This window comes from Acinonyx jubatus, chromosome B1 (assembly GCF_027475565.1).
Source record: "Acinonyx jubatus isolate Ajub_Pintada_27869175 chromosome B1, VMU_Ajub_asm_v1.0, whole genome shotgun sequence".
In the NCBI taxonomy this organism is placed as follows: Eukaryota; Metazoa; Chordata; class Mammalia; order Carnivora; family Felidae; genus Acinonyx; species Acinonyx jubatus.
Genome location: NC_069382.1, coordinates 119,535,068 through 119,548,320, shown reverse-complemented (window position 1 = coordinate 119,548,320; position 13,253 = coordinate 119,535,068). Strand labels below are relative to the sequence as shown.

At 37.2% G+C, this 13,253-nt stretch overlaps 1 long non-coding RNA gene across 1 annotated transcript in view; it reads left to right on the top strand.

The window, feature by feature from the left end:
* Nucleotides 1-1,369: 1,369 nt before the first annotated feature.
* Nucleotides 1,370-13,253, top strand: part of LOC128314505 (uncharacterized) — a 37,808-nt gene continuing 25,924 nt past the window's right edge. The window contains exon 1 of the long non-coding RNA XR_008296230.1: nt 1,370-1,740. This is a non-coding gene — a long non-coding RNA (uncharacterized LOC128314505). The remainder of the gene's footprint in view (nt 1,741-13,253) is intronic.

The window sequence follows — 13,253 nt, the reverse complement described above, 5'->3', positions numbered from 1 at the left end:
AAAAGATCATTTAAACCCTGTTGGGAATTTCTCAGTGGCCACATCATCCTGCTGGATTCTGAATCCCCTTCTTATTTCTCCTCCTTAAGCATTCCTTCAAGGACTGAATCAATTCCTGCTCCAATTTGGATTTTTCTCACTCCCAATTCAACTCAATTATCTTTTGTCCCACTCTCAGATTCATCTCTAGGGCTACTTTTGTGCATTAAAAACTCACAAATGGGGGCACTTGGGTGGCTCAGTCAGTTAAGCATCCAACTTCTGCCCAGGTCGTGATCTCGCAGTTCCTGAGTTTGAGCCCTGCATCAGGCTCTGTGCTGACAACTCAGAGCCTGGAGCCTGCTTTGGATTCTGTGTCTCCCTCTCTTGCTGCCATTCCCCTGCTCACGTTCTCTCTCTCTCTCAAAAATAAATAAACATAAAAAAAAAAAAAAAACAACCTCACAAATGTACTGATATACACAAAGTACAAAAGAAGACCTAAGAGCAGTACTTTCCAATGCAATTCCAATGCACCTTCCCATCCAGGATACAGAATAAGATGGGGGTGATGGAGAGGAGTTGTCAATGGGGCCGTGTTACCACAGACAAGTTGGAAGGTGGGAACTCAATGGGTGAGGTGAAAGGAGGGCAAAGGCAAATGGTGCTTATAACACAACTTTGCTTGGGACCAAGCAGACCACACCCCTTGGCTTCTCACGCTGTCTTTGCTGGGCATGTGTGTGCTGGGTAAGCTAACAAAACGTAAATTGCCACTAATGACATACGTTGTTCAAGTGACTTCCAATTCAGTAGTGTGACTTTAAAGCATCATAAGTTTTTTTTTTTAATTAAGCAGGAATTTGAACCGACATTTCACACAAAAGAATGTACAAATGGCTAATAAACATATGAAAAGGTGCTCAATTGCATTTGTCACTGAGTAAATGCAAATCAAATACATAATGAGATATACGATGTGCTCATCAGAAAAGCTAAAATGTAACAGACAATCCGGAGTGTTGGCAAGGTTGTAGAGGCCCGCTGGTGGAGGTGTAAATTGGTACAACCACCTTGGAAAACTAGCAGCGTCTACTAAAGCTGAGCTTCTGCACCATATGAATATTCTGACTCAGCTAGTTCACTCTTAGGTATATTCCAAGCACATATGTGTACATATTCATGGTGATACTTTAACATTGTACCTTATGTTAAATTCAACTACATTTGTAAATATGATCGGAGATATTTAAAACCCACAATCTTACTGCTTATTTTATTCTGCTCCTCAGTCATCTGTGTGACCTGCCCACTTCACCTTTCTGGGCCTCATTTTCCTCAGATATTGAATGAGGAAGCTATAAATCACAATCCCAGACCGAAGGTCTTCCAGCCCCAGATGACCGGAAGGACGGGTGAATACTTCTGGAAGTAGTGTGGCACAGCCCTGCTCAAGCTACGAGGCAGTAGGCAAGCCTAATCATGTCCAGAACAAAGCCAGTACCAAGAGTGGAGCGTTTTGTGGTATGCACAGGTAGGGGGGTTAATTTGTAGCCAAGGGTAAAAGTAGTTCCTGACTTCTACCAACTGGAGAAACTGGGAAATTGAGAGTAGCCCAGAGTGTCCCTTCCTCCTCTTGCCCATGCAAGGGAACTGAGACATAGCTCCACCCATTGTGGACAGCGTCTTCTGGCTCTATCCAATCAGAAGGGTTGGAGACATCTCCTGGAAGCAGTGTAACCCAGCAGCACTGGAACTGAGGTGAGTGGCAAAACTGGTAGATTGCAGAACAAAGCCAGTGAGCCTCTTCAGTTGGGGAACTTGGAATGTGGGTTGGCTTGAGTTAAGGCAGCAAATAATGAACTTTACCAGCTTTAGAGTTACTTCTCCTGCTGCACCCAGATAGAAAATCTAATTCATATTCCCATTCATCATTGAATACAGCCTTCAGCCTGCCCAATCAGGGAAACTCACCGTAGCACACAAAGCTGTATAGCCCATTCAACAGCGCTATGTACAGTGGCACTTGAACAGAGAGCACAGCCCATGGCTTTCCTATGTGCAGAGCAAAACTAGTGACCTCATCTGACCAGGGAGTTCAGTGCACACTAGGGCCTGATTTAAGCTCCCAAACAATGAGCTGTACAGGTCCTGAACTCTGTGGTCCCACGGCATGAAAGCTAATGGATAACCCCCATCTATAACTGAATATAGTACCCAGTCCTAACCATCTAGTAAGCCTGACCAGAGAATCCAGGCAACTGCAGAGCCCATCCTACAACTCACTTGGGCAGGAATCAAGCCAGCAGTCCTATCCAGCTGTTCTCAGCCTGTGGCTCCCCCCACCCCTATACACAGAGCTCAAATAGTTGCCTTACCCCAAAATAGCCCATAATAGCAGCTCCCACCTGTCCAAGGACATTACCAGCAAATACACCCAGAAACCCAAACTGAGCTGACTGTGAGAGAACTTTCTATGCCAAAGCGAACCTGTAAAGTCTGGGAGAGGAACCCAGTTACCCAAATGCACAGATACCAACACAAAGAATCAAGGATCACAGGGCGCCTGGGTGGCTCAGCTGGTTAAGCATCCAACTTTGGCTCAGGTCATGATCTCCTGGTTTGTGGGCCTGGGCGCCATATGGGGCTCTGTGCTGACAGCTCAGAACCTGGAGCCTACTTCGGATTCTGTGTCTCCCTGTCTCTCTCTGCCCCTCCCCCACTCACACTCTGTCTCTGCCTCTCTCAAAACCAAATAAACATTAAATTTTTTTTAATTAAAAAAAAAAAAAGAATCAGGATCACAAAAATTCAGGTAAATATGACACCACCAAGGGAAAATTATAAAGCTCAAATAACTCACCTAAAAAAAAAAAAAAAAGAAAATAGAGATCTACAAACTGTCAGAGAAAAAATTCAGAATAACCCTCAGAGTTTGGGAATTTTCCTGAGAAAACTCCTAAGGAAGAGTTCGAAAACTCCTCAGGAGTTCCTCAGAGTTCAGAAATTTTAGCGAACTGCAAGAAAACACAGATAACTAAACAAAATTAGGAAAAAAACTAAACAAAATTAGGAAAACAATGCACGAACAAAATGAGAAATTTGACAATGAAGTAGCAACTATCAAAAAACAAACAAAACCACAGACATCTTAGAGTTGAATAATTTAATAACTGAAGAATTCAATAGAGAATTGAAAAAGTAGATCAGTGATCTGGAATATAAAGTATTAGAAATTATCCAGAGGAGCAAAAAGGAAAAGAATTTTTTTAAAAGTAAATAAAGCCTATGGGAATTTTAGGACACAATGAAAAGAAACAATATTTGCATTATGGGAATTTCACAAGGAGAAAAGAAAGAAAAGGGAACAGAAAGTATATTTAAAGCATTAATGGTTGAAAACTTCCTGAACTTGGGGAGAAAAATGAACATCCAGATCCATTATACACATTGTAATTAAATTGTCAAAAGGCAAAGACAAAGAATTTTAAGAGCAGCAAGAGAAAAGAGAGAAGTTACATACAAGGGAACCCCCATAAGACTAGTTGCAATTTTCTTAACAGAAACTTTTCAGGGCAGGAGAGAAAGGGATGACATATTTAAAATATTGAAACTGTCAACCAAGAAGTCTCTACTTGGCAAAGTTGTCCTTCAGAAATGATAAAAATTTTCCCAAACAAAAAAGCTGAGAGAGTTTATTGCCATCAGAGCTGCCTTACAAGAAATACTAAAGGAAGTTCTTTGAGTGGAAGTAAAAGAATGCTAATTAACACCGTTAAAGCATAAAGAGGTAGTGTAAATATCACTGGTAATAGTAAATATATAGTAATTCACATAGTAATTCACAACAACATAGTAATTCACAATTACTTACATAATTCACTTACAACTCTAGTTTAAAAGTTAAAAAAAATGTAGTAAAAATAACAACATAGTAATTCACAATTACTTACATAATTCACTTACAACTCTAGTTTAAAAGTTAAAAAAAAAATGTAGTAAAAATAACCAAAACTATAATAGTATGTTATTAGTAACACAGTATAAAAACATGTGAATTATAACAGCAATCATTTAAAATGTGAAAGGAACGGGGTGCCTGGGTAGCTCAGTTGGTTGAGCATCTGACTCTTGATTTCGGCTCAGGTCATGATCCCAGAGTCATGGGACAGAGCCCCACATCAGGCTCCTTGCTGAGTGAGGAGCCTGCTTAAGATTCTCCCTCTGCCCTTCTCCCTTGCTCACACTCTCTCTCTCTCTCAAATAAGAAAGAAAGAAAGAAAGAAAGAAAGAAAGAAAGAAAGAAAGAAAGAAAATATATGAGAGAAAGAAGTAGCAATGTGAAGTTTACTAATTTTATTGAAGTTAATTGCAATCCGTTTTTAAAAAGGTGTTATATATTTAAGATTTTCTGTAAGCCTCATGGTGGCTACAAAGGAAAATCCTATAGTAATTACACAAAAGAACAGGATAAAGAAATAAAAACACACTCATACTAAAAGACATCAAAAAAAGCAAAAAACAAAAAACAAGAAAAGATAGCAGGATAAGAAATGAGAAACAATGGATCTACAAAACAACCAGAAAACAATTAACAAAATGGCAATAGTAAGTTCTTACCTATAGATAATTATTTTAAACATAAAAGGATTACATTCTCCAATTAAAAGACATAGAATGGCTGAGTGGATTAAAAAAAGCAAGATACAATAATATGCTGCTTATAAGAGACTCATTTTAGCCTCAAAGACACATATACACTGAGAGTGAAGGGATGGAAAAGACATTTTGAGCAAATAGTAATCCCCATAAAGCTGTACTTATTTCAGACAAAATAGACTTTAAATTGAAAAGGATAAAAGGAGACAAAGAAAATAATTATGTAATGATAAAGGGGCAATACATCAAGAAGAGACAACAATCATAAATATTTATGCACCCAATATGAAAGCACCTACATATATAAAGCAAAAACTAACAGAACTAAAAGGACAAATAAATTGCAATACAATAATAGTTAAGGACTTTACTGCTTCACCCTCACAAATGGAGAGATCATCTAGACAGAGAATCAATATGGAAACAGCGAATTTAAACAGCACTATAGACCAAATGGATCTAACAGATCTATACAGAATATTCTATCCAACAACAGCAGAATACACATTCTTCCCAAATGCACATGAAACATTTTCTAGGATAGACCATATGTTAGGCCACAAAACAAGTCTCAGCAAACTCAGGAAGATTGAAATCATACCAAGTATCTTCTCTGACCACCATGGCATAAAACCAGAAATCAACAAGAGGAAAAACTGGAATATTCATGAGCACATGGAAATTAAATGACAGTCTTCTGAACAACCAATGGAGCAAAGAAGAAACTCAAGAGGAAATAAAAATGTTTCTTTTTAAAAAAAATTTTTTTAAATGTTTTTATTTATTTTTGAAGGAGAGAGAGACAAAGCATGAGCCAGGGAGGGGCAGAGAGAGAGGGAGACATAGAATTTGAAGCAGGCTCCAGGCTCTGAGCTGCCAGCACAGAGCCTGACGTGGGCTGGAACTCACAAACCATGAGATCATGACCCGAGCCGAAGTCGGACGCTCAACTGACTGAGCCACCCAGGCTCCCCAAACGTTTCTTGAAATAAGTGAAAATGGAAACAAAACATACCGGAACTTGTGGCATGCAACAAAAACAACTCTAAGAGGGAAGTTCATAGCAATAAACACCTACATTAAGAAGCAAGAAGAATCCCAAATAAACAACCTAACTCTATATCTTAAGACACTAGAGAAAGAAAAACAAACTAAGCCCAAAGTTAGCAGAAAAAAAACAATAAAAATTAAAGCAGAAATAAATGAAATACAGAATAGAAAAAAATAGAAAGATTAACCAAACTAAGAGTTGTTTCTTTGAAAGTATTTTTTAAATTGACAAACCCTGAGCTAGACTAACCGAGGGAAAAAGAGAAAGTTCCCAAGTCAACAAAACAAATTAAAAAGGAAACATTACAACTAATTACGCAGAAATTCAACGGATCATAAGAGGCTACTATGAACAACTATATGCAACAAACTGAACAACCTTGAAAAATTCATAGAAGTATACAACTTTCCAAGACTGAATCAGGAAGAAATAGAAAATCTGAATAACCCAATTATTAGTTGGAAGATCAAAGCAGTAATAAAAAATCTCCCAATGAAGAAAAGCCCAAGACCAGACAGTTTTACTGGTGAATTTTAGCAAACATTTAAAGAAGAATTAACACGAATCTTTCTCAAATGCTTACAATAAATTAAGGAGGAGGGAACACTCCCAAACTTATTTTACAAAGCCAGTATTATCCTGATATCAAAGTTAGAAAAGGATACTACTACAAAACAAAACTTCAGGACAATATCCTTGATGAATATGGTTGTAAAAATTCTCAATAAAATACTCCACACTGAATTAAACAGTACTTTAAAAGCATTATATACCACGATCAAGTGGGATTTATCCCTGGGATGCAAGAATGGTTCAACATATGCAAATCAATTACTATAATACATCATATTAGTAGATTGGGTAAGATTGGGTGCCCACACTCACCACTCCTATTCAACATAGTACTAGAAGTCCTAGCTAAAGCAATCAGGCAAGATAGGGAAATAAATGGCATCAGAATTGGAAGATTGTCTCTATTTGAAGATGACATGATTTTATATATAGAAAATCTTATAGACTCCACAAGAAACTGCTAGATCTAATCAATAAATTTAGTGTAGTTGCAGGATACAAAATTAATATAAAAATAGGTAGTGTTTCTCTACACTAACCATAAATTTTCTGAAAAAGAAAAAGAAATTAATTGCATTTACAATATCATCAACACCAATAAAATGCATAGGAATATATTTAACTAAAGAAGTGAAAGATCTCTACTCTGAAAACTATAAGACATTGATGAAATAAATTGAAGAAATGGAAAAGTACCCTATATTCATGGGTTGAAAGAATCAATACTATTAAAACATCAACACTACCAAAGCCATCTACAGATCCAGTGCAATTTATAGTAATATTTTAACGGCATTTTTTTACACAAGTAGACAAACAATCCTGAAATGCATATGGAACCACAAAAAGACCTTGAAGAGCCAAAGCAATCCTGAGAAAGAAGACCAAAGCAGGAGACATCATACTTCCTGATTTCAAGCTATACTATAAAAGCCACAGTCATCAAAACAGTATAGTACTAGCATAAAAACAGACAAATAGCCCACTGGAGCAGAATTGAGAGCCAGGTAGAAACCCAAGCATTTTTGGTCAACTAATATTTGGCAAAGGAGCCAAGAATAATCAATGGAGAAAAGACAGTCTTTTCAATAAATGGTGCTGGAATGATTGCATATTCTCATGTAAATGAATGAAACTGGACCCAGGTCTTACACCACTTACAAGAATTAGCTGAAAATGGATTAAAGACTTAATGTAAAACCTAAACTCCTAGGGGAAAAAAATAGGAATAAAGCTCCTTGACATAGGTCTTGGTAATAATTTTTTGGATATGACACCTAAAGTACAAGCAACAAAATTAAAAATAAACACTTAGGACCACATTAAAAAACTTCTACACAGGAAAAGAAGCCATCAACAAAATGCAAAAACAACCTACAGAGTAGGAAAAAATATTTGCAAATTATATATCTGATAAGGGGTTAATTTCCAAAATATATAAAGAACTCATACAACCCAATAGCAAAAAAAAAAGCCAAGTAACCCAATTTAAAAATGGACAAAGGATCTGAATAGACATTTCTCTAAGGAAGATATACAATAGCCCAACAAGGATATTCAAGATGCTCGTCACTAGTCGTTAGGAAATGCAAATTCCTATCACCTCACGCCTATTAGAATAGCTATCATGAAAAAAAAAATGCTGGCAGGATGTGGAGAAAAGAGAACCCTTGTACACCATTGGTGGGAAGGTGCAGCCACTATGGAAACAAGATGAAGTATCCTGAAAAAATTAAAGATAGAACTATCATATGATCCAGCAATTCCACTTCTGGGAATATATCCAAAGAAAATGAAACTTGAAAAGCTATCTGCACCGCCATGTTTGTAGCAGTGTTATTTACAGTAGCCAGGACATAGGAACAACTTAATTGTCCATCAGTGGATGAATAGATAAATTATGCAGTGGAATATTACTCAGCCATTAAAAAAAACAAGGAAATCCTACCACTTGTAAGAACCTTGAAGGCATTGTGCTAAGGAAAATATATCAGAGAAAACAAATACCATATGATCTCACTACCATACGGAATCTAAAACAAAACAAAACAAAAAAAAAACAAAGTCAAAAACAAAAAATCAAGCTCATAAAAAAGAGATTAGACTTGTGGTTGCTTGCCAGAGGGCGGGGAGTGGGGAGAGAAGAAGGTAGTCAAAAGGTAGAAACTTCTGGTTTTAAGATAGTTAAGTGCTAGGGATGCAATGTACCACATGATGACTGTAGCTAACACTGCTGCATGATATATAGGAAAGTTATTAAGAGAGTAAATCCTATGAGTTCTCATCACAAAAAGAATTTTTTCCTTTTTTCTTTTTTTCTTTCTTTTCTTTTTATTGTATCTATATGAAAAGATGAATATGTAAGCTGAATCTATAGTGGTGATAATTTCATTCTACCTGTAAATCAAACTATCATGCTGGACACCTTAAACTTATACAGTGATATATGTCAATTATTTCTCAAAAACAGACAAACAAACCTCGAAAGGAAAAGAACTTGTTGAACTAATTAACTCATTTAAGAATGTTAATACTATCAAGTCACACCTAATACTGCAAAAGAAATCTAGTATTGAAATTTCTTTAAAACATCTCAATCAAATGACCAAGAGACCATCGTTATTTGATAGCTCAATATGTTAGCGCATTAGGGTTTGTGATAAGACAACTAAAGCGATTGAATCTCGTTAATTACTGTACCATGGAGCTCTCATCTAGAGAGAATGACCATGAACATCTGAGAAAGTGTGTGTTAGTTTCTGAGGCTGAACTGAACTCCTTTCCTAAGTAGGGCAGTAGGAATGAGGCAGAAGAGCTGACTCTATTTGTCTCATGTTGGTCTTCTTTCCCTCTCTGGCCTCCTGGGTGTAACAGATGCAAAAGAAAGGCTTTGCACAGTTATAGCTAAGCCAGGAGAACCATCCCCAGGGAGGGTTCAGTTAACCTTCATTAGTTGCTAACTATCTTTTGCAGGTTGTTTCTAAATTAAGTTCTGTAGATTAGTGGCTTTCAGTCTTTCCATGCACGAAGCAGACTGTTCTTGCTCCTGTGAGTAATCCCTAAGGAAGTCATAGCCACAATGATCCATGCGGGGGTGAAAGCTAAACTCAAGACCGGAGGGGTTTTTAGGGTAATAAGATTTTTTTTTTATGTCATTTTCAGTTAGGAATGTAACATAATGATGTAGAATGCTAGCCAATTAAAATGCAGTTACTGTCCAAACAAGAGCGTTTACAGAATGACTTACAAAGAAAAGACAGTGTGTCTGTTTCATCTGACATTTGGCTATCAGCCACAAAGACCATGGGGGTAAATGGAGAACCTCCTTCCCTGCTTGTCTCAGATTTCACTCTATCTGGAAACATAAATGTCAGACCTCTTGTTCCAGGTGGAGTTTCTTTGATTCACAGCAGAATTTTATCTTGCCATGAATTGTAGTTGCATTGCCAAGGATGGAAAAGGATGTGAAATTGGACATGTTTTTGCTGAATTTGTTACAAGGCACCATAATTTTGAGGTCAGTCTTACTGGAAAGCAATCTGGAAATATGTATTCAAAGTTTCAAAATTGGCCTGTCCTTTAACCAAGAAACTGAACTTCTGGAAAATTAATCTAAAGAAACAGATAAAGATTTGTTTTAAATATGTACCTCCAAGAATATTTGTATGAGAACAATTTGTAGCAATGAAAAGTCAGAAATAACCTAAATGCTCAACAATAGAGGGTCGGTTAAATCAACTCTGGTCCAGCCATATCCTTGAGTACTATTCAACTCTTCAGAGTGATGTCATACAAAAATTATGTATTGAAATAAAAAGATATTCTCTATATATTCTTTTAAAATTGTATCTTATGCCCATTTTTGTAAGAAAAACAAATGGCTAAAATGTGTTGAATATTTACTTTGCACTAACATTCATATGCATCTTCATATTTAATCCTAATGCAGTTCTATGAAGTAGATATTAACATTGCTACTACCTTCACTTTACAAATGATGAATGTTCCCAAGGTCACATGAGTAGTAAATGTCAGAGAGAGAGAGAGAGAGAGGAGGAGGGGGAGAGTAAGGACAGAGAGAGATTGGGAGGTATAGATTAGTATATTACATTGTAAAGGATCTGCTCCAAAATGTCAAAAGCTGTTATCTATGATTATATGGGATTATGAATATTGTTGTTTCCTTCTTTTTGTGCATGTATTCTGGGTTTTTTTTTTCCTATAATGAGACTGAGTTGGTTTCATAATTAGAATTGCTTAGTCTATCGAACATCTTTTCTTTTCCTTGATCCTTTTCAAGATAGCCTCATATGTATGGGAGAGAGCACTGGCTCCTGTGACTTCTTGGTTACAGGGCTGGTGGGGAGGGCAAGAATTCATGAAGAATCCTCTAGATCTTGCCAAGCTCTGTTGCAGAGTGGCTGGTCCCAGCTGCTCCTTGGACTGGTGAATAGAGAGATAAAATGAGTCCAATTTGACTTGTGGATAAATCAGATAAGTGGATAAATATCCACTACTAATGACTACATGGTCTTTGGTCATTGGGTTGTCCATTCTCAGAGGCCTCCTTTTCCCAACACCAGACTTTGCTCACCAATGATGCTCTAAGAAACACTGTGCTCCTCTAAGTCAGCACCTGGGCACATTTGCACCCCATGAAAATTCTGTGTAAACTGAGGCTTTACCTCTTTTTTTAATTGTGTTAAGAACAGATAACATGGGATGCGTGGCTGACTCATTCAGTAGAGCATTTTGATCTCGGGGTTGTAAGTTTGAGCCCCATGTTGGGTGTAGGGATTACTTAAAAAAAATCTTAAAATATATATATATATATATATATATATATATATATATATATATATGTTTAATAACAGAGAACATGAGGTCTATCCTTTTAGCAAATTTTTAAGTGTACAATACGGCATTGTTAACTGTAAACTCAGTGCTATACAGCAGATCTCTAGAACTTACTCATCTTGCATAACTGAAATTTTATACTTTATATAAAGTTTTATATGGACAGTAACTCTCCATCCCCCGCCTAAGCCCTTCTACTTTCTGCTCCTATGAGTTTGACTATTTTACCTTATTATTTTTTTAATTTTCTAACATTTATCCATTTTTTTCAATATATGAAATTTATTGTCAAATTGGTTTCCATACAACACCCAGTGCTCATCCCAAAAGGTGCCCTCCTCAATACCCATCACCCACCCTCCCCTCCCTCCCACCCCCCATCAACCCTCAGTTTGTTCTGAGTTTTTAAGAGTCTCTTATGCTTTGGCTCTCTCCCACTCTAACCTCTTTTTTTTTCCTTCCCCTCCCCCATGGGTTTCTGTTAAGTTTCTCAGGATCCACATAAGAGTGAAAACATATGGTATCTGTCTTTCTCTGCATGGCTTATTTCACTTTTGAGAGACAGAATGTGAGTGAGGGAGGCACAGAAAGAGAGGGAAACACAGAATCTGAAGAGGCTCTAGACTGTGAGCTGTCTGCACAGAGCCTGATGTGGGGCTCGAACTCACAAACCATGAGATCATGACCTGAGCTGAAGTGGGACGTTTAATTGACTGAGCCACCCAGGCGCCCCTAAAGGTATAATCTCTCAAGCTCACTCCTGCTGGTACCTCTCCACTATCTCTCTGAATCTTCCTGGACGACATCGCAAATCTGGCTTCTCTTAGCACCTTGTACCCTTTCTCCAGCATGCTCAGGCGAGTAGGATTCCTGCAGGTGGTTCCTTCCCTGTCACCATCTGCATCTCCCTTCTTCTCTTACAGCCCATCCCCAGATGAACGAAGTCTTTCCTTTATTCTTTTTTCTGTCAGATCAGCGCTTTCCTTTCATAAATCTTTACGAAGAGGTGCACCAGGCCTGATTCACGATATGATAAAGTGAGGACATTGGAATGTTACAATTTTCTCTTTCTAAAATGACTACCTTCCAGAATTGTTATTGCAAAATTATGTTTAGGTGCCAGAAAAGGAATATTAACTCTTTATCTCTCTTGATATTCCTTCTGCAACAATTTGAAAACTTCCCTAATGAATCAGTCAGAGGTATCAAATGAATTTCTTCAGAAGATATAGTTCAAGAAAATTCAAAGACCTAATAGTTATATTTCCTTAGTACATTGTTACAGAAAAGATTGAAATCTGGCATAATGATTATATAATTAGGGAACAGGACAAGTTATGTGGGCGTCCGGAGTTATAGAAAACATCTCAGTTAGTGAGGGTTTGAGAAAAATGATCAGATGCTTTGTCTTTCTATAAACATCTGGAAAAAATATTCTGAGAACACTCTCTGAGAATGCTAGGTAGTGGTGTTCAATGAAGGAGAGTTGGAACAGAAAGGCAAATTTGAAAATAGTCGTAAAAAAGTACTAAATGAAATATGTAGGATACTTTGAAAGAAAAGTCAAGAAGCCAACTCAGAAATAAAGGAACTGAAAGAGATGATAGTAGAGAACCATATGCAACTACTTGCAACAAAAGTTGTCAAGTACAAGGAGCTTGATCTTTGAGGTCAAACAGAACACGAATTAAATGCAGCTTTGCTAGTTACTGACTATATGACAACCAGAAGTGATCAATCCTGTCTCTTGCCAACCATTTATTCATCTAAAACATGGGGTCCCTGGGTGGCTTAGTTGGTTAAGTGCCCAACTCCTGATTTCAGCTTACGTCATGTTCTCATGGTTGTGAGATTGAGCCCTGCATCAAACTCCATGATGATCATGCAGCCTGTGTAAGATTCTCTCCCTCTCTTCCTCTGCACTTCCCATGCTTATGCTCTCTCTCTCTTTCTCTCTCTCTCTGCCTCTCTCTTTCTCTCTCTCTCTCTCTCTCAAAATACAAGACTTCCTAAAGAAAAGAAAAGAAAAAATAAAAGAGATGATAATATCTAACTCATTGAATTATACAGAGAATAAAAATCAGATAATGAGTAAATGACATATGTAAATTCTTCAAAGTAATGTGGGGCATAT